This window comes from Cataglyphis hispanica, chromosome 7 (genome assembly GCF_021464435.1).
Source record: "Cataglyphis hispanica isolate Lineage 1 chromosome 7, ULB_Chis1_1.0, whole genome shotgun sequence".
Classification (NCBI taxonomy): Eukaryota; Metazoa; Arthropoda; class Insecta; order Hymenoptera; family Formicidae; genus Cataglyphis; species Cataglyphis hispanica.
The window spans coordinates 7,795,850-7,816,329 of NC_065960.1; the positions used below are offsets into that span (position 1 = coordinate 7,795,850).

Sequence of the window (20,480 nt, forward strand, 5' to 3'; positions counted from 1 at the left end):
TTTATAAAAATTAAAATGGTTGTGTAATTTTTAATTTATATGTAATTTTTATATTTTCAATATTATTATTTTTATATTTTCAACGAGAAAGCAAATCTTAATTTTTTCTAAATTAATTTAGTTTATACAATTATTTTATCAATTAATATACAATGTATGAATGGTTTTCTTGGGAAACCATAATTTAAAAAAATTTTAAGGTCGAATGAGTTTTTAATATCATTAAATTTAATGATGAAACTAAGTATATACATTCTTATAAGAAATATATCAAAGTATTGAAGTAGGAGAGAGAGTCTGGGGGAAAGAGAGGCAATCACTTGTGTTCACATGGATGACCCTTTAACCTCGATATTATCTGTACCCCGTTTAACGCAGTACGTTCTTTTCTAATCGAATTCGAAACAATGCGAAGGGCGTACAAGCGGCGCTCGCACGATTCGTGCGAACCGGTTCATGGTTCGATGAGCGGAGTTCCAGGCTTTCTGGGCCCCATTTAAATACCATGACATTGTAGCTACTTCACAGAGTAGTCACGTAGTAACGCGGTTTCCGATATCAATAATCTCTCATCGATCGATGACCTGACCCCAGCCTAAGTATTCGTATTCCAGTTCTATTAATTGGCTTACTGATAATTATTGCACATCAAGTGTCAAAATAACGAGTTTGCCGTCCCAGCAAAGGGATTGTGCCTCCTCGCCTTATGTGTGCTCGTCATTATTGGAAGCCTCACTTCCGGCGACACGGTTCCAATTTCCATGCCCGCCGCACTCGTCAGTCGATGCCCAAAAGTGATGGGCAGGTGGATGACAGGATAACGGTATACCTTCGATGTAATGTCAATCGATTCTCTATCGATCGATGAGCGATAGAGAATCGACCGATGAGCCGATGATATCATAATTGTCTAATCCGGTCCATAATCCTTCAATTGATGAGAACAAAGTTACAATGACGCTAAATTGCAATATAAATTATAATCTTATCGATTCTCATGAATTTAATACTTTTGATCTCTATGCTACGTCACGATAATAGTGATATTTACTTTCTCAGTCGAGATTACAGTAAATCGTGATTATTTCTTCTTATTCTTTATAGATTCTGTTTAAAATATTTTTATAAGAATTATTTTTTATTTATATTTATAAGATTATTTATTTATTATTTTTTTTTAAATATTACGCGCAATTACAGATAGTAGCCTTCAACGAGCGATATCATATCTTGATAAGGAGCAGTACAATCGTAGAACAATGTGATATGTACAGAATGCATGAATGCTGCTGCAGCGTGCAGTTGCCAGGAGTCGAGAAGTCGAAGCACCCGGGAATGAACGGGCAAGGGCGGGAGAGAAGGGATATCAGGTCGTACAAGAATCCCTTCGGGGCTTGAATCCTCTCCACGCAAGCGCGCAACCTGGCGTTCCGGTTTCGCAAAATTCCTCGCGAAAAGATCGATGCGTCTTTCGGCATCCATGACCGATATTTTATTCCGGCCGGATTTACCATGCCGACATCCCACTTTGACAGCTCTATCAATAGTTGAATTATCTTCTGTCAACTCTAATTCTCTTCCCGCTTTTTTTAAAATTTCTTTAGAGTTCTTTCGTTTCGCATCTCTGAGATTATTCCTTCAAAAATAATATTCTTGCTCATACGCTCGGCAAACTCTCGCGTAATAATCCGAGGGATTAACATGTCTTTGCCCATGAATGATCCCGAGGATAGAGCGCATTCAGCTCACGCGGTCTGGGTCAATATGGGGTTTAGAATCATGTCGGCAGTAGCTCGAAAGAGAGAGAGAGAGAGAGAGAGAGAGAGAACCGCAAGTAATGATTCTTCCTTTCACGCAAAGTGGAACTCGCAGGAAGCCGCTTTAAATAATACTCGGCGTTACTGGCACATGGACAATCGGGCAATGTTGCTGTGCAAAAAAGCACATGATGTGGCGATAATATAAAACTGCGGTCTTTCTTTCTCTGTCTGCCTCTAACGTATGAAGGTTACGGATGGAAATCATTTTCTCACAAAGAGAGAAATTGCTCGAAACGATATCTTCAAGGCGACAAAAAGTTCCGCGCTGTTTCTAGACAATGCGATTCCTTAAACTTGCTAAATCTGTTACAAAATCTAGTTCTCGCAATTCTCGCAAAAATTCATCTCTAGTTCTCTAGTTATTTTTTATATTTTTGCAGCACGTTAAAATAGCTTACGTAGAATTGCTTTAACTGTTGCAAAATTGCGATTTTCGCCGATCGAATAATAATGAAGAATGCGTAATCGTAAAGTGACATAATTCTTGTGACGTAAAAATCGAGCTTCGATAAAGGAATAAATGGATTAGAGCGCGCAGACCGTTATTTTCGTCACTTTCTCGCGCTCATCGTTCGCTCCTCGTCTTAACGAACTTAATTGTTCTTGCGCAATCGGCATTCCGTAATGTCGTCGACGACATAATTTCACGCGGGGTAACGCAAGGAACCGTTACGGGATTTACGAGCGGTTTAATCCATTACGTGAACCGACTGGGCTAGCGGATTCGAGTTCTGTTTCATCGCTGCGAAGATTTTCGCGAACGGTCTTTTATCCCGACGTCGAGATTAATCGTCCGTTATTTGCCGCGACACTCTTTAATTAGTCAATCAAGCCAAATAGAATACATGGCCCTGTTATTACATCTTTTTGTAGTAATTGTTTGGCTTCTCCGCATCGAGCACGCGTTTTTGTCTTCTCCGCATGTTTACGTGCTCAATCTGGACGAGCGAATAAAACAATTTACAGTTATAAGAAGAAAAAAAATTTTATACCATCATATAATCATTATATACCTAATCGAATGGATGATTTATAAGTAATAAAACGTCTTTGACGACGTGTACTTAGAATAAAAATTAATCCAACGATTAATCGTATTTATCCAACTCATATTATGAAATACTAATCGAATGCAGAATCGCAAACCTGTATAATCAAGTTATGAGAGTTTAAACATAGATGATAGGCGATGGTATCTATACGGCCTCATAATATACGCGCTTCATCTCCATGACGTATCATTACATATGTGCAATCAAGAATCGAAATATTTGCACTCGCTGCGAGTCGAGGATGTGCTTGAGGAATTGTTTGGCAAGCGATAGATGCATTAGATGATTCTTAAATTCAAAGTATATTGTAAGGATTTCAAGAAGATAAGCGTCGGAGGCAATTAAATCGCAGCCATTTCTCTGATGATAGAAGGATGTAGCTACTATAGTGACATAGCTCTCCCTCGCCATGTCGACTTCAAGCACACGCATTTGCGTATCGCGCTTTCTCGCGCGAACACGATCGTGAAGTTTCCGGTAACATCGGAAATTCAATCACGTTTCACCTTGCGCACGATTTTATTGACCTATTAGCTATCTGCAACTCGTTCTCCAAGCATTCCTGAGTTAGCGTTTAGAGCAATCAGCTGTTGCGTCTCTCAAATTGAAAGCTATTTTATCCGCATCCGTTTATAAGAGAAGAAGAAGAAGAAAAAGAGGAAGAGAAAAAAAGAAAGAGAGATCATGAATCCACTATAAAACGCATTTTGCAAGTGCAGCGATGACTAGTCGCACGAGACAGATTGACGGCACCGTTTCCGAGAGATTCTTTTCCAACTATTCGTTGTACTGAAGTTAACTCACGGAACTGGAGAACGTATATACAATTTACCGGAAATGTGCATGTGCAAGAGCGGTAAAAGTAGGTTTCAATTGTCAACGGAAATACATGTCATTACACGTTTTTCAGTAGTCTCCACATCGTATCTCAGAATCAGCCTGTTTATACAAAGTCCAGCTGCAACTTAATTGGAGAAGAAAATACGCGCTGCAGAAAATACACATTCGAGATTTAAGCCCTGCCATGTTCAATATTAATTAATTCTCAATATCTTAACAGATCGTTTTTTAATTTAAATTTACTTTAAAATTTATGGTTGAAATATGTATTCAATTCTAGTACATCGTGATTTCGCATTTTCACGTTTGTGTCTTGACAATATATACACATAATTCAAGAAGAACAAAAATGCATGCCAATTAATTAAATCACAGCTGACATTATGACATGAAGTTTTGATTCTTCTTTGACTCGTTCGCAGAATATAGGATAGAAGGTTCAACTTTACGTTTAAGATTGCTACAGAGAATCACCAGGCATTCTCATGTCCAGGTTCAGGGCTAACAACATCTCATCCCGTCTCTCTTCCTCGCTTCTTGCTACCTTTTCAGTCTTATGTTGATTCTCCCACCATTTTCTCACAAGATCGACCGGCCACCCTTTACTTCATCGCATTTTATTTTCAGAGCTCCAGTCCGGCCGCTATTTATTATAGCCTCCTGCAACTCTGACAAAGTTTCTCAGTATGTTCGCCCTTTTTTCTTCACATTGTCTTAGCATTTTTTAAATAATAATTACAATTATTATTAAAACTTGAATATTTTGTTGCAACTGGTAACACACTAATAGTTAATAACACACATGCAAAAAAAGAATTATATAATAATATAAAAATATACATAAATGTATATATGGCAATGAAAATTGAAAACAAAATCAAAGTGTAACATAAAATATAAAATTTTAAATCTGTGTATAATGTTAAATACTAAAAATATAACCAAGTGTAACGAAAAACATAAAACTGTTTTTAATTGTGACGAGTGAAAAATAACGTAATAAAAATGAATGTAAAAATGATAATAAAATGAATATAAAAAAAGCTATTACTGATAAAAAAAATGCTATAAAAATGCTTTGCACACAGTTGTATTATTTTATCTATATTTATTCAAAGAATGACTTATTTTATTATTATTGCATTGTATTGAAATAAAAAATGAATAAGGTAATAATTTTCTTTATGAAGAAAAGATAAGATATATAAATAGATATATAAATATAAAAAATTTTTAATATAGTCATTTGATCATAATACTCAATCCAAAATTATATCGTAAGACGAAATATGAAAAGGTAGATATTGTCTGTGATATTTCAAGTTGATAAAATTTATATAATATATAAAATATTTACATTATATACATACATCGTTTTATTCCTATATAAAAAAAAATATATTTTTTGCATGATTTCTTATACGTGACCAAACGCAAAGAATTGCAATTTTCAAGTAACACTAAAATTATTGTGCTTATTTCTTCTAAGTAATTTTATACTCAATAATATAATTTTATATTCGATAATAAGCACTACTTTATCTTGAGTTAAAAAAAAAATAATGTTTAAATAAAATTTAATAATCTAAATAAATCAGAACATTTTGGATTAGATAATATTTATGATGTTCAAATCACGATTCTTTTGCTATATAAACTGAGACACTATGAAGATGTGATATTATAATTCAAAAATTTGAATTAAACTTTGTAAGTTTGCAGCGATGAATACGAAAATATTTCTATTTGTCTTAGTTGCCGTTTTTACGGTTGCCTTGATTTCCGATGTTATGGCTGATCCATCAGCTGAAGCAAACTCTGCTGCACTCTCACGATCTAAGGTATAAAACTATAAATCTCTAACAATTTTTTTTTTATATTTGCTTATATTTGTACTTTTAATTATTAATGATTAATATACGGATTTATAATTTGTCTTTCCAAATAATTATTACTTTTATGTATGTTTTCATAATATCACGAAACAAATACATATTCTTTTAGTTATAAATTATATATATATATATATATATATATATATATATATATATATTAATATATAACTATATTGTATATACATAAAATAATTTGTAGAAATATTATAATATTATAAAATGCTAAAAGTAAATCTTTTATTTACGAAAGCTACTTGGAAATCAATCTCCGGTAAGCAAGATAAAACAAGAAACAGCAAAAACATTTTATTATAGGTTTTATTATAAGTTACTTATATTAGTACATACATTAATTTTCGACATAATCGCCATTTTAATTGAAATTGTTATAGCGCGACACGCAAGCTTTTGTATACCATTATCAAGACATAATGCCATCAAACTGAAATCTCAGATAATTTTTAGTATTGCTTATCAACTTTTTGATATTTTTAAATTGCTACGTTCTTAGCTGTACTTTCATGTGGACGAATAAAAGTCACTCGGTCAAGTGTCTAAAATAGTCGAAAAAGCTTCAATGTAATTTATGAAGCCTATAGTCTTGTACCAAGTAAATTTTGTCTATTCACACGCACGAAAGTGTGGCTAAAAAATGCAGCAATTCGAGAATGCCAAGGAGTGCTAGAAGTTAGCTGAGATTTGTTTGACAGCATCATATTTACACGAGAGTATATAAAAGCTTATGCCACGCTATGACAAAGACCTCGAACAACGATTACATCAAAAAATAATATATATATATATATAAGTAACTTTTGTGTATAATAAAAATTTTTCTTGTTTTTTTATTTTTTTTTTTTATTTTGCAAGCTTACCACAGGTTGATTTCTGAATAAAAGTACTTATGAGTAAGAGATTTCTTACATAAAATATTATTTTGTAAACAGTGCGTCAGTATGATGTACTGATATACATATAATCGCAATGTCTATAATATATTTAAATGTGTAAACAGATTTAAATATGTAAACAAATAAAGTAAAAAATTAAACTTTATTTATTTTCTTGCATTTCAGAGGGACATTATGGCAGAATTTTTGAAGTTCCTTAACAGCATACCTGCATTTGCACCAATCAATACAATAATAAAGAAAATAATTAGTGCAATAATTTCATTCTTTTCATTATTTCCATAGAATACACTTAAGATGAACTACGGCGTTAAAAGGTTGTGCTTAAACAATTGTGGCATAATATATATAATGGTAATATTATCTATGATTATAAAAAACAAAAAGATATTTTTGATGTAAAAATTATGTAAAACAAATAAATAATGTGCAATTATGTTTGTATTTTATTACTATATATAAAATTATTTTATATTAATAAATATCCATGATATGTAAATATATTTTGTTGGTATAATTGATTGATTTGTCATCGAGTAATCGCAAAATTTAATTTAGAATATTGTTTATAATCTAAATCATTATTTAGATGTTAGCAATATTAACTTAATAAATCATAACTGTATTTTGCAGAAAAATCATTCTCATTTATATTGTAAAAATATATTGTAAAAAAGTTTTAATTTGACATTTAATTATAACGACATATTACAATAAAACATAGTAGATTCTGAATATATATTATTATTTATACCGTAAATTAAATTATTAAAGTGTAGTAAAACTTTATGTAGTAAAACTTTGTCATAGGCAAATAGTCAATTATAAGCAGTTTTTTGTCATTAAATAATTAATTATGAGCAATCTGCAAGACAATCGTAAATGGTTTTTTTTTCACAATTGAATAAAAGTAACCTCGGAATACACAAGTAAAATGATAATTCGTAACTTAAAGGTTGAATCTCGGTCACTTAAAATTGAACCATCACCATGTCATTCAATACTCAATTCTCCAAAAAAATTAAATTAAAATGTTTCTGAATTTACGCAAAGTAATATAATTTATCAATAATAATATCTAATATTTTTATTAAAAAACATGTAGGCTATGTATAATTTTAATTCAAAGATTAACTTAAGACATATCAACTTAAATATATATTCATATTTATTGTTAGTCGATCGATCGAATAGATTTACCTAATCTACCTTCATGAGTAATTATTGAATAACCGAATGATCTATCTTTTTGTGTTATAAATGTATATTGTTATATTTTTTAAAAATGACGAAAAATAAAAATAACTAGCCCATTCAGCACAACAATATATATGTATATATATATATATATATATATATATATGTATATATACATATAGTCACCGCTTGCTTAGATGATACCTTTGTTGCTAAGAAATATATATATATATATATATATATATATATATATATATTTATACATATATATAAATAAAAATAATGTCAGAGAATAAAATATACTGTTATGTGTGTATATATATATACATATTAATAATAATTTAAATATGTGTACATATAAAATAATAATATATTAATAAATATATATTATTAATAATCTGTATCTATTAATCTCTTATTATACAAAAATACTAGGGCTCATGATTGTAACCGATTAGTCGATTAATGGAAAATCGGTTAACCGCTTGTAATTAAAGGAATGTTTAATATTTGACTAAACGGTTAATCAATTAATACAGTTTTTAATTATTTAACGATTAATCGCTGAAACTGATTAATCATTAATTAAATAATTTTTTTTTCATTACTTATTATTTTCATTAAAATTTTATAATGATATGTAACTGTACAGTGTAGTGTAGAGTGTCTACACAAAAAAGAAAGAAGTATCAATTTAAAACTTATATATTCAATTAATGCATTCATTGTTTTGTACATACACAACAATTTTTAATCTTCTTATAAGATTTTGATTATTTTAAATGAATTGATTATTTTAAATTATTTTAATTGAGTCTACATTTGATACAGGCTTTTTGGGAATGTGAGAATTAAGTATACTTTAGTAATTAACATAGTTTAGTAATTAAACTGATGCTAATGTAACTAGCAATTTTCTATATAATTTGTTTCTGTATAATATGATATTTTTGTCATTAATTTTAATGGCAAAATAAAATACAAGTGATAAAACTTGTTTCACAATTCTGTACAAAAGTTAAAGATGCTTTTGGAATTATTTAGAATTATAAAGTACGAAGACATTATTTGTTTAATTCGGTTAGACATAACAAAAGTGACAATTGATCAGAAAAAAAATCTTGAAAAACAAAAAAAAATATATTAATTGACCGGAATAATCGATTAACATATAACGATAAATCAATTTAAATATTAATCGAATAATAGCAATCACTCTAACCGATTACGGGTTAACCGATTTTAACCAATAAATGCGTTTTTAACTGATTAAACGATTAATTGAATTAATCGATTTTTATGAATCCGATATATACATGTTACATTGCTAATCTTATAATGTTTTTGATGTGTTCTTTTTTAATAAAAAATAATTTCAACTAAAATTTAAAAGATAGTATAATAGAATAATTTTACTTCCTATATCAAATAAAATATATATTTTGTATTTCTTATACGTGACTATACGCAAAGAATTGTAATATTCACTAGAAACACTAAAACCATTGTGTTTATTTCTTCTAAGCAATTTTATATTCATATATAATAAGCTATTTTATCTTAAGTTTCAAAAAGTAATGTTTAAATAAAATAAAATTGTTTAAATAAATCAAAACATGTTGGATTAGATAACATTTATGATGTCCAAATCACGTTTTTTTTGTTATATAAATTGAGATATTATGAAGACTTGATATTAGAATTCAAAAGTTTGGATTCAACCTTCATAAGTTTGCAGCGATGAATACTAAAATATATCTATTTCTGTTAATTGCCGTTTTTACGGTTGTATTGATTTCCGATGTTATGGCTGCTCCATCAGCTGAAATAAATTCTACTTCGCTCTCAAGATCTAAGGTATAAAATTATTTAATATATAATTTTCATTTTTATACTTGTTAATATTTATATTTTTAATTATTGATGATTAATATATATATATAATTTGTTTTTACAAATAACTATGATCTTTCTATATATATTTACATAATATCATAAAACAAATTGACACATTAACAATATTCAAAATATTATATTTTTTGATATGTTCCTTAAAAATTAGATATACGCGATAACTAGATTGTACATGTATATAAAATAATTCATAGAAACAGAATTAAATGACAACAGTAAGTTTTATTTTTTCTGTGTAACAGAATTCTTAAAAAAATTTATTTTATACTTATTGTTAATGTGTTAATAATAAAGACTATACTGTATAATTGCAATATTTTTTATATGTATTTTAATAAATATATGTAAACAAACAAAATAAAAAATTAAAGTTATATATTTTCTTCTATTTCAGAAAGTAATTATGTATTTTCTTGTATTTCAGAGAGATATATTAAAAGAAATGATAGACTCTTTTATAAAAATAATGACAGAAATCTATTGTTTTACGCATCCGATTTGGACTCTGCTTAGTTCCTTATTATCATTATAATATTCAAGATTAAAATGCGTTTAAAATAAGCTACGGCATAAAAAGATTATGCCGCAAATGATTATAATATATTCAACAAAATTTTCAATTATTGCTAGTATTTATTGCTAGTAATATAATGTCTATAATATTGTACAAGAAATTTCATAAAATAATATTTTTGCTATTAAATTTATGTCAAATATAATATGTAATTATGTTATTTTATTATTATATTAAGCTAGTGAAATAGTAATCCTGTCACGATTAGATGACGATATATACGAGATATATATGACGGATATAACATAATCTGTAATAATTTTTGTTAATAACTTTTGTTTTTTTGAATCTATTCTATCTTAAAATTACTGCAAAATAAATCTTCTTATCTGTCATACATATGTTTATTTTGATTCGAGAAAATGCCAGATAAAGTGCATCGTCCGCCTGTTTTTCGAAATTCGAATAAAAACGCTGCCAAAAATAGACGATTAATTTGCGAGTCATATGGAGAGAAATTTAGACGCTCCAGAAGTGGAAATTTTTTTCTCGAAGACAAATTGCGCCTTGACGGCCAATGAAGATGGAAACAGAAGATTCGGAGATGTTGTTGAAAGATTCGGCACAATCAACAACTGTGAACTTGCAAAACAGCTTAAAATAGATCACAAGACTTTTAACTTGTTTGCTAGCATTAATATAAACAAGGGAAATAAAGAAAAGTGTCTCAAACCGACTTAAGATCGTCCTTTAACACTCCCAACTTTATTGCTGCAACCACCGTAAACACTTTGATAAGTCTGGGAAGTCCTCCTGTATCTTGTCTCCTTATCAGTTTCGCCTTCAGATTATTATCTACTTTGATTAATGCAGCACGGCCTGAAAGAACATTGCTTTTAAAATGCAAAATCGAGAAGCGAATCGAAGAATTCTTCGCGATCAAGCGACCAGCCTTTTACCAACACGAAATCCAATCTCTATCTAAAAAATGGCGAAAAATAATAGATTTAAACGATAATTATTATTTTAATTAAAAAACATGTTCTAATTATTTTTTCTTAATACATATTTTTTACGAAAAAATCCGTATTACTTTCTTCCTAGCCTTAAAATATATTTTGTATTAATAAATTTCCATGGTATGCAAATATCTTTTGTGATTGATATTAATCCCTTTTTTCGAATTATTGCAAAATTTAATTTAATATTTTTTATTATATAAACTTTTTATTATATAAATTATTTGGCAGAAATTTATGCAAAAAATTAAAGTCTGACGCGTTCGAAATAGTACACCATACATGATCACATAGGAATTATTAAAAATAACATTATGATTGAATTCAAGATGGACGAGATACGAGTTTTTTAGCTTACTAACGAGATTACTCGTGTTGCTTCGTTATTTTTATTTAATTGCAATCTGTACATAAGAAACCATCTGCGATGTTTTCTCAAATTGTCTATAATTGTTTGTTCGAAAACGGAAGATGAGTGTTATCGATTATCTATCCAATCTGTATGTGGCATCAATTTTGCTAGTAAATTTTAAAAATTTGATATGCATAATCATACATATAGATACTATTTATTATGTTTTATTGTAAAGCATCTTTGAAATTAAACTTTAAGTTAAATTTTGTTTATAATATAAATAATATAAATAACTAATATTTTTTTGCAAAATACAATTAAAATTTATCATTGCTTGAATTTGAATTGCCATTTTACTCTCTGACGCGTGAAAATAATAATTTATACACCTCACATTGTTAATCTTTCATTATAATTTTATTGTTTTTTATTTTAAATATTTTTTTTTCTAGAATTCAGATAATGTATTAACTCATTTTTTATTTTTTATAAAATAAAAAAATATTTTTGCACAATTTATTATAAGTGATTAATGCAGTGTTTATTCAAATAATCTTAAAAATGTTGTTTTCTTCATGTTTATTTCTTTCAAATAGTTATATAAATTTAACAATAAAATACACTTTATCTTGAATTTCAAAAAATAATATCACATAAAATTTAATGGTTTTTATAAATGTTGGAATTTAACGGATTCGATAATGTTTTGATATTAAGATCACGATTTTTTGCTATATAAATTGAGGTATCATGAAGATAGGATACTAAAATTCAAAAATTTTGGATCAGCTCTTCATATAAATTTGCAGCAATGAAAATTATAATATACATATTTTTATTAGTTGCCATTTTTACGGTTTTCGAAGTAATAGCTAATCCATTAACTAAGGCGAACACTGAATCGCTTTCACCATCTAAGGTATAAAAATTCTGTTCAATATACATTTTTGTTTTTTTATATTTGTTAATATATATATTTATGCATTTGATTATTGATAATTAATATAATTTCTTACAAATAACTTATATTTCTCGATATATAATTACATAACATCATAAGAAACATATATAGTTTTACATTTCCTTTGATGTTTTTGTCAGAACTTATATATTTAATAATTGTATTATGTATATGTAAAATAATTTATTTTAGAAACAGTATATAAAACGTTAACAATAAGTTTTTTATTTATTTATAAGAAAATTCTTAAAAATTCATGAAAAATTTTGTAATTGTTATTATTTTGTATTAGTAATAAAATACTGTATATAATTGCACAATATCTATTATATATTTTAATATATGTAAACAAAGTAAAAAATAAAATTTTATTTATTTTCTTGCATTTCAGAAAAGTATATTTACTTTATTATTCTCTTTCTTTCTTGATGCGGTAGAGATCATTTGGGACATTTCTTACATTTTCGTGGAGTATGTGTACTTTTTTACTCTCTTTCCTTCTTGATCCAGTAGGAACATTACTTAGGATATTCCTCGTATCATCAAGATATATTTTTACTTTTCTACTCTCTCTCTTTATTCATCCGCTAAGAATATTACGTAGGATATTGCATAGAATCTTGATAAATATTCTTAATTATATTATTATTTCCTTATTTAAATATATTATGAATTCCGGTTTGATTCCTGCTCCGCTTGCGGCATTACTTGCACTAGAAGGATTATAATATTTAAAATTAAAATGCATTCAAGATGAGCCACAGCATAAAAAAGTTTAAGTGATTGTGGAATAATAATAATAAGTGCCACAATATGTATTTGGCCACAATATATATATATATTAGAATTTTTGAGAATAAAAATATTATCTATGATATTATAAAAAATACAAAGTAATATTCTTGATATCAAAATTGTGTAATATGCAATTACATGTTTATATTTTATAATTATATATCAAAATATATTTATATTTATATATATTTTGTATTAATAAACATGCTATGTAAATGTGTTTTGTTGGTATAATTGATATTAATTCCTAATTATCGAGTAATCGCACAAAATTTTATTTAAAATATTGTATGTCACTTAAAGCATTCATATGTTAGTAATATTAATTTATTGTCAGCAGAACTCATCAGCAAGTTATAGAGACACAAAAATAATTTATAATAATTTATTGATTCAGGTTGCAGTTGAAAAGACACTAGAAATGTTTCAAAACATTGCATTAACGAATCTAGATAATAAAATCTTTGATCTTTTTATCCTGATTGGTCAATCACAAATACTTCGAAGCATCTCTTCCCCAACCTTATTTCTGCATTGTTTTGAATTATTTACTTGCTGTGATGCACATGCGTTAAATCAATTAGCCAGAAGATTTGAAGCTCAGGTCTAGTTGCTATATTAGGAATAGTTTTAATTTCTGCAAGAATATTAGGTATTTCTAAAATAAATAAATAAAATAAATCTAAATAAACTGGTTTGTTAATAAATATAATATTAATAAATATATTTATTGTATATTATTATTTATATATATTAATTATTATTATTAAATATATTTAATATATATTATTATTTAATTAATTATATAATAATAGTTTATTATACTTTATAAGTCTCTTATAATACGGTATATTTTATTAATTAAAAGTATATAGTATCTATATATATTTAAACATAATATGATGGAAATTTTTTTTTTTTTATTTTATATATTAAATAAAACATATTTTTTACACGATTTCTTATACGTGACTGTTTGCAAAAAATATTAAAAACACAACTTATCTTGAATAATAAGATTACTATATTATGTGGAGGGGTTATTTCAATTCAATTATACTAGAAATCATTTAGAAAAAAAATAATGAGAGCCAGTTCTTATGTAAAATAAAAGAACAAGTTTTCGCACGATTTTATAAAATGTGATTGTGCGTAAAAAATGTATTATCCAAGTACAACACTAAAATATCATATTTATTTCCTATAATCAATTTTATATTCAATAATAAATCTTACTTTATCTTGAGTTTTAAAAAGTAATGTGCAAATAAAATTTTATGTGCTTCGACTTACGTGCAAATAATATCTTAATAAATGTTAGAATTATCCGAATTAGATAATGTTTATGATGTCCAAATCACGACTTTTTAAGGTATAAATTAAGTCACTATGAAAATGTAACATCAAAATTCGAAAATTTTTGATCAGTATGCAGCAATGAATACTGTAAAATATATATTTCTGTTTGCTGCCGTTGCAGTTGTCTTGATCTCCAATGTCATAGCTGCACCATCAGGTAGTCCTAAAACTAACCATGAAGAGCTATGGAAAATAAAATTGGTATAAATCTTTCATTTTTAATATGTATAATTATGTCTTTTATTTTTTTAATATTTATATTTGTATTTTTAATTATAATTAATTAATACATTCTTATTACAAGTAACTCTGATATTTTGTTGTTAAAATTATAAATATTATAATTATAATAAAATGTAATAAGTGTATATTAAATAATTTGTATAAGAATACTATAAAATATTAATAGTAATCTTATTATTTATTTGTAAGAGATTTTATATAAAAATTATTAGTATACATAATATTTTAGTAATAAAATATTTATATTGTATTATTATAATATTTTTATATTTTATAAAATAAAATATATAATAATATTATGTATATATATATATATATATATATATATAATATTAATAATATTAATAATATAATATATTAATATTATATATTTTAATATTTACATACATTATATCAGATAAAATAGAAAATTAAATTTTATTTCTTTCTATTTCAGCAACCTTTTCTTCAGTTATGTTTGGAAGTATCTGAATTACTTGGGCCTTGGTTTCCAGGAGGCTAAAATGCAGTTAAAATGACTTGGCACAAGAAGATTATGTTTATAACAATTTATGGCACAAAATATTCGGCAAACTTTAGTTATCGCACAAATGTCCTATAATAAATTATCAATATTGTAAAAAATTAACAAAATAATACTTTTGGTGTCGGATATACAAAATATAATATGCGATTATTGTTTTATTATACATCAAAATATATTTTGTATTAATAAATATTATACATTAATATTTATCTGGCAGAAATTAAAAATTGTTAGTTTTATTATAAAACAGAGTTTTAATTTGACTTTCAGTTGCAATGATATTTTTTATACCGCAACATAATAGTTCATGTGTATACCCAATTTTTAAAATCTAGCAGTAACATTTCATAGACAGATTGAACAAGCAATCCTTAACATCTTTCATCATTAAACAATCAATTGTGAGTACATATTATTCCTCCATTGTTGGACACAAAGACTTTGATTTTTTGAATAGACTTTCATTAAAAACTAATAGAACTTCTATATGACATACATTCTGTCACAATAAAAACAGCCTAACTTATAGCAGTGCAAGTTGAAATGATTGCGATTTAACTAAATATTTTGCAAGTGAACTTTAATCTTAGTACCAATAATTTTAAAAAATGCTAGAAATTTATTTAAAAAGTTTATTTAAAATATAAATCTATATCTTTAAATAGACGAAAAGTCTACTGTGTAGACATATATTGTCAATACTTTGTAAATGTGTTTTATAATAATTGCACATTTCTTTTATATCATTTCATAATGTTTTAAATTTGTAATTATCATTATTCACAATTAATTGTAGATACAACTGTCATAATTTGACAAGTCGATAATACAATCTCGATAATTCATTTATGATACGATCGGAAATAGTATTATATTTGTTATTAAGTATCGATAAGTAATGGAAACGCGAGTAAAAGAGGAAGGAACGATTTTCAATCTGCCATGCATTATTTATTTTTCAGTAAATTTACTCGTTATATTGAAATTGAATTCGAGGAAGTAGGAAAGTTGGAGACAGTGTTGAACAACAAATATTCAAATGAATAAATTATTGAAAGTGCAGACTACATCTTTTTAAAATAAGGCAGAATTGATTCAAGTAGAATTATCATATTTTTAGCTATGTAGCATCCGGCGTGTACGTTGTGATATTACTAAACATCCTAAACAAATAAAAAAATAAAAAATTTAAATACAGAATTTACATAAAATTAAACAGTTCAGCGTTCAGTTCTGTTGTTGAAATTTTAAAATATTAACAGTACGTTTTCTTTCGACGATAGAAACAATACACGATAAAGCAACGCAACAATCTTGCGGTGCATTTGAATAAAATTTTTTTTTACGTATCGTAAAATCCCGCCTGATACTACGCTATCATCGTTAAACTGTAAATTGTGGCCTTTCCGTCCTGCATTAGTGATAAATGATAATTATATCTTTATGATGATATTATGGTCCTAAACCTACCTACGCCACCCACGTGTGCCGATCATAAATGATTTTAGCGACACGTCCCATTGCTATAATTATGCATTTACGGTTTATTCTGTCTTATGCGAATATCGCGCTGATATTAAAATTAACGGATATTTAGATTAAAAATTGAGATTCAATATTATGATCATATGTTATATAAAAAATTCCTTTTTTAATTTTGAATATCACTGTCAATTATTTTTACTTTTAATTTCTTACAAAACAAATTCCAAAATTTTTAATATATCGATACTATCAATTTATGCGTAAATTATTATTATTATTGCTTTATTGTATAGGCAAAAATTTTTCTAAAAGTAAAAATTATGGAAAAATGCAGCGTTCACAGTAAAGCCTTATCTTTAATTTCTCTGATCAAGATTCTGATGATTGTTATTGTAACTGTTTGTGATAACAAACTTTCTTCATTACTGTTCAGCGATGCCGTCATCAGCACGCATTTCCGAGAATGAATTTTGTTTGAAAAAATAAAAATATAAATAAATAAGAGAAAAAATGTATAGTTTACACTTTTATCGAAAGTACTTAATCGCTGCAGATCTTATTTTATCTGATATAACATTGCGGCCTGATAAGAGCGCCGTAGAAAATTTTTTATGTTTCTTAAAAATATTTTATAATGATAAAATGTTGTACAAATAAATTAATTTTATCTTTACTTTTTTTTTAATTTCATCTTTAACTTTTAAATAAATAATGAGTCATAAACATCAATTAATTATAAAAACGTTCTCTCTTTGATGCTTTCGAAAAAATTTCAAAATATATAATTAAAGATAATGTATCTAATTTAATAATAATCTGTACAATAAATATAGAAAACTTAGATATATATTATAATTTTTTCTTCTTATTCATTTCTCAGGAAATGCGTCATGTATCTTATAAAAGACATCAAACGATAAAATAAAAAGATACTACAGTAAAAATGCATCAATATCTCAATAGAGATTAAATTTTATCAAATATATAATTCTCATTGTTCTGTTTTACTTTCTACTGAAACGGTGTTCCAGTCTAGAATTTAAAAATAAAGAATAAACAGAAGCGTCACATTTGTTTTTACGTTTCTTTAGTTTTACATTTCTTATCATTATTTTCCGCCTTTGTTTATCTCCTCTCTGCTCATTTATATAGTCGTTTTTTATACAATAACATAATAACAATTGTCAAGTTAGCTCAAAATTATGAATCACTACAAGTAGCTAAGACTGAAATATGAAAATTGCACAAGGAAATAATAAAATAAGGAGAAGAGAATCTCGCGCTTTTGCGGAACGTGATATGTAGGAATATTTACGAAACGGCGACGCTGCCGGTGGTTAATGTTAATTTAACGGCGAGCGCATTGTGCGAAGCTCGCAGGAAGATCATAGGATTAAGTTCACAACTGGTTCGGGAGATTGGCCGCCCTATCTCCTTCCGCGTTTGCTCGTTCCACGGTCTCGTGGATTAACGGAGTGCGGAAAATTGAAGTACTCTTTTCCAGCTTGAGATTGCTCTTAAAACAAAGTGTCTTTTTTTTTACGACAACGCGGTATGAATGAAAGATTGAGAAATCTTACGGAATAGAGAAATTTTCGTTAGAAGTTGCGAATGCTGTCTTTGCACAGTATCTCAAAAACGATTTGATTTGAATTGATAATTTGCTTTGCAGGACATCACTTCTATTGAGAAAAAACTATTAGATATATTTAGTATACATTTTTTTTTTAATCACGCAAAATATGTGATGTATAATTGTAAGTGTTGTGAAAAATCTTAATTGATATGGAGTGATATTAATTGATATTGTCAGAATTACATTTTGTAAAAAGTAAATTTACTAAATACTTTCAAAGAAAAGTTAGATCTATTATACTAAATATTTTCACCTTTCATCTTCACTATTATTATAAACTGATTTTCATATGATATGTACTGAATTGTGAAGTATTGAAAGACTCATGAAACGCGAGACGCGAGATGTCAATCTCGACATTTTTGTCTCGCAGTAGCGTTGTAGATTTCGTTAGCTTTACTTTATGCCATTCTCATATTTTTTGGCATATGTGTATCTGTCAACAGCATATGTATTCTACCTCTTTTTTTTCCCGCATATTTTGCATCCCCGTGATATTATAAAGCACGAAAACCCTTATACGATAAGACGCCTGTCATGACACCTGCAAATTTTAATTCAAGATTATTGCGACGAAGCTTCGATGATCATCGCATAGATAACCTTCGGGAAATTGATAAGTAAGTTTATCTCACACCACTTTTATTTTTAGATTTATCTTGCGTGAATTTTTATTAAGTCACTCACAATTAGCGACATTGGAAATATTAATGAGTTTGATAGAGCAAATACACTAGTGCATTACGTTAATGCACGAATTTCATATCCTTTCATCTGCTTCTTTAACACAATCACCCATTGCATTTTTCTTGAAGTAAAGCAGCCTACGTATGTTAACGAACTCGAGTGCATTAAGAAAGAAGCGCTTTCGCTGCATATTGAACGACTTTAATCTATCGAAGAAAGTATAATTAAGGTGCGGAAACATTATTCTGATGTATTACGTTCATTATCATAAATTTTACTTGATGTACTTATATCAGTTCCATTCCGCAACCGTTGCAACATATGGACGATTGCTTCGCAGTTAAACAAATCCATGTACTGATACCAATCAGATATGCTTATCTCATTCGCCATTTTTTTACGACATGTATACTACATGTGAGTACATATTGACACATTCATCGATATTAAAGACACCGAGGACTTTCGTGTTTGTTGCGCAACGAGTAAAAAGATAAGAAAAATGTAGAATAAAAAAATAAAACATACCGCATTATCTGATAATAATTAATAATGTATATATGTTGAAACAAAGGGAAACTTGTCGAATTATTTGTGCAGTTCCTATCTACATATCTTTCATATTTTTTTGTAAGAAAAAAATTGATTCTCCGAATTGGCCTAAAGTTTCATATAAGTTATTCATATTTAGGTTTCAAAATAATGTCAGTTGTTATTATTATTATTATTATTATTATTATTATTATTATTATTATTATTATTATTATTATTATTATTAGAAAAAGATAAAAAAAGTCGCCGTTCTGCGTAAAAGTTTTTGTTAAAAAAAAAACTGATATTGCACGACGAGGAAATATAACACTAAAATCTTTGTGTTTCTTTTTTGAGCAAATTTATATATAATAAAAATGTTACTTTATCTCAAACTTAAAAAAATAGTAACGCTTAAATAAAAATTCAATAGTCTTAATAAATGTTAGAATTCTTCAGATTAGATAATGTTTATGATGTCTAGATCACGATTTTTTGCTGTATAAATTGAGGCACTATTATAAAGATATAGTATTAAAATTCAAAATTGTTGGATCAGTACTTCATAAATAAATCTATAACGATGAATACTATAAGACATCTATTTTTGTTAGTTGCTGTTTTTTGTGGTTATTTCGATCTCTCACGTTAATGGCTGAATCATCAGCTGAAGCGGACCCTACACTGTAATCCCGACTTAAGGTATAATAATTTGAATGATGTTATGATATATTGATATA

At 27.2% G+C, this 20,480-nt stretch overlaps 4 long non-coding RNA genes across 4 annotated transcripts; all 4 read left to right on the plus strand.

Moving 5' to 3' along the window:
• The first annotated feature begins 5,395 nt into the window (after positions 1 to 5,395).
• LOC126851083 (uncharacterized) lies at positions 5,396 to 6,954 on the plus strand. Its single transcript, XR_007687633.1, has 2 exons — positions 5,396 to 5,553; positions 6,684 to 6,954. It is a non-coding gene; the product is annotated as an uncharacterized LOC126851083 (long non-coding RNA).
• Positions 6,955 to 9,425: 2,471 nt separating this feature from the next.
• LOC126851084 (uncharacterized) lies at positions 9,426 to 10,540 on the plus strand. The gene is made up of 2 exons (XR_007687634.1): positions 9,426 to 9,572; positions 10,054 to 10,540. It is a non-coding gene; the product is annotated as an uncharacterized LOC126851084 (long non-coding RNA).
• Positions 10,541 to 12,302: 1,762 nt separating this feature from the next.
• LOC126851088 (uncharacterized) lies at positions 12,303 to 13,492 on the plus strand. Its single transcript, XR_007687639.1, has 2 exons — positions 12,303 to 12,436; positions 12,870 to 13,492. It is a non-coding gene; the product is annotated as an uncharacterized LOC126851088 (long non-coding RNA).
• Positions 13,493 to 14,683: 1,191 nt separating this feature from the next.
• On the plus strand, positions 14,684 to 15,648 carry LOC126851082 (uncharacterized). The gene is made up of 2 exons (XR_007687632.1): positions 14,684 to 14,833; positions 15,312 to 15,648. It is a non-coding gene; the product is annotated as an uncharacterized LOC126851082 (long non-coding RNA).
• The last annotated feature ends 4,832 nt before the right edge of the window (positions 15,649 to 20,480 follow it).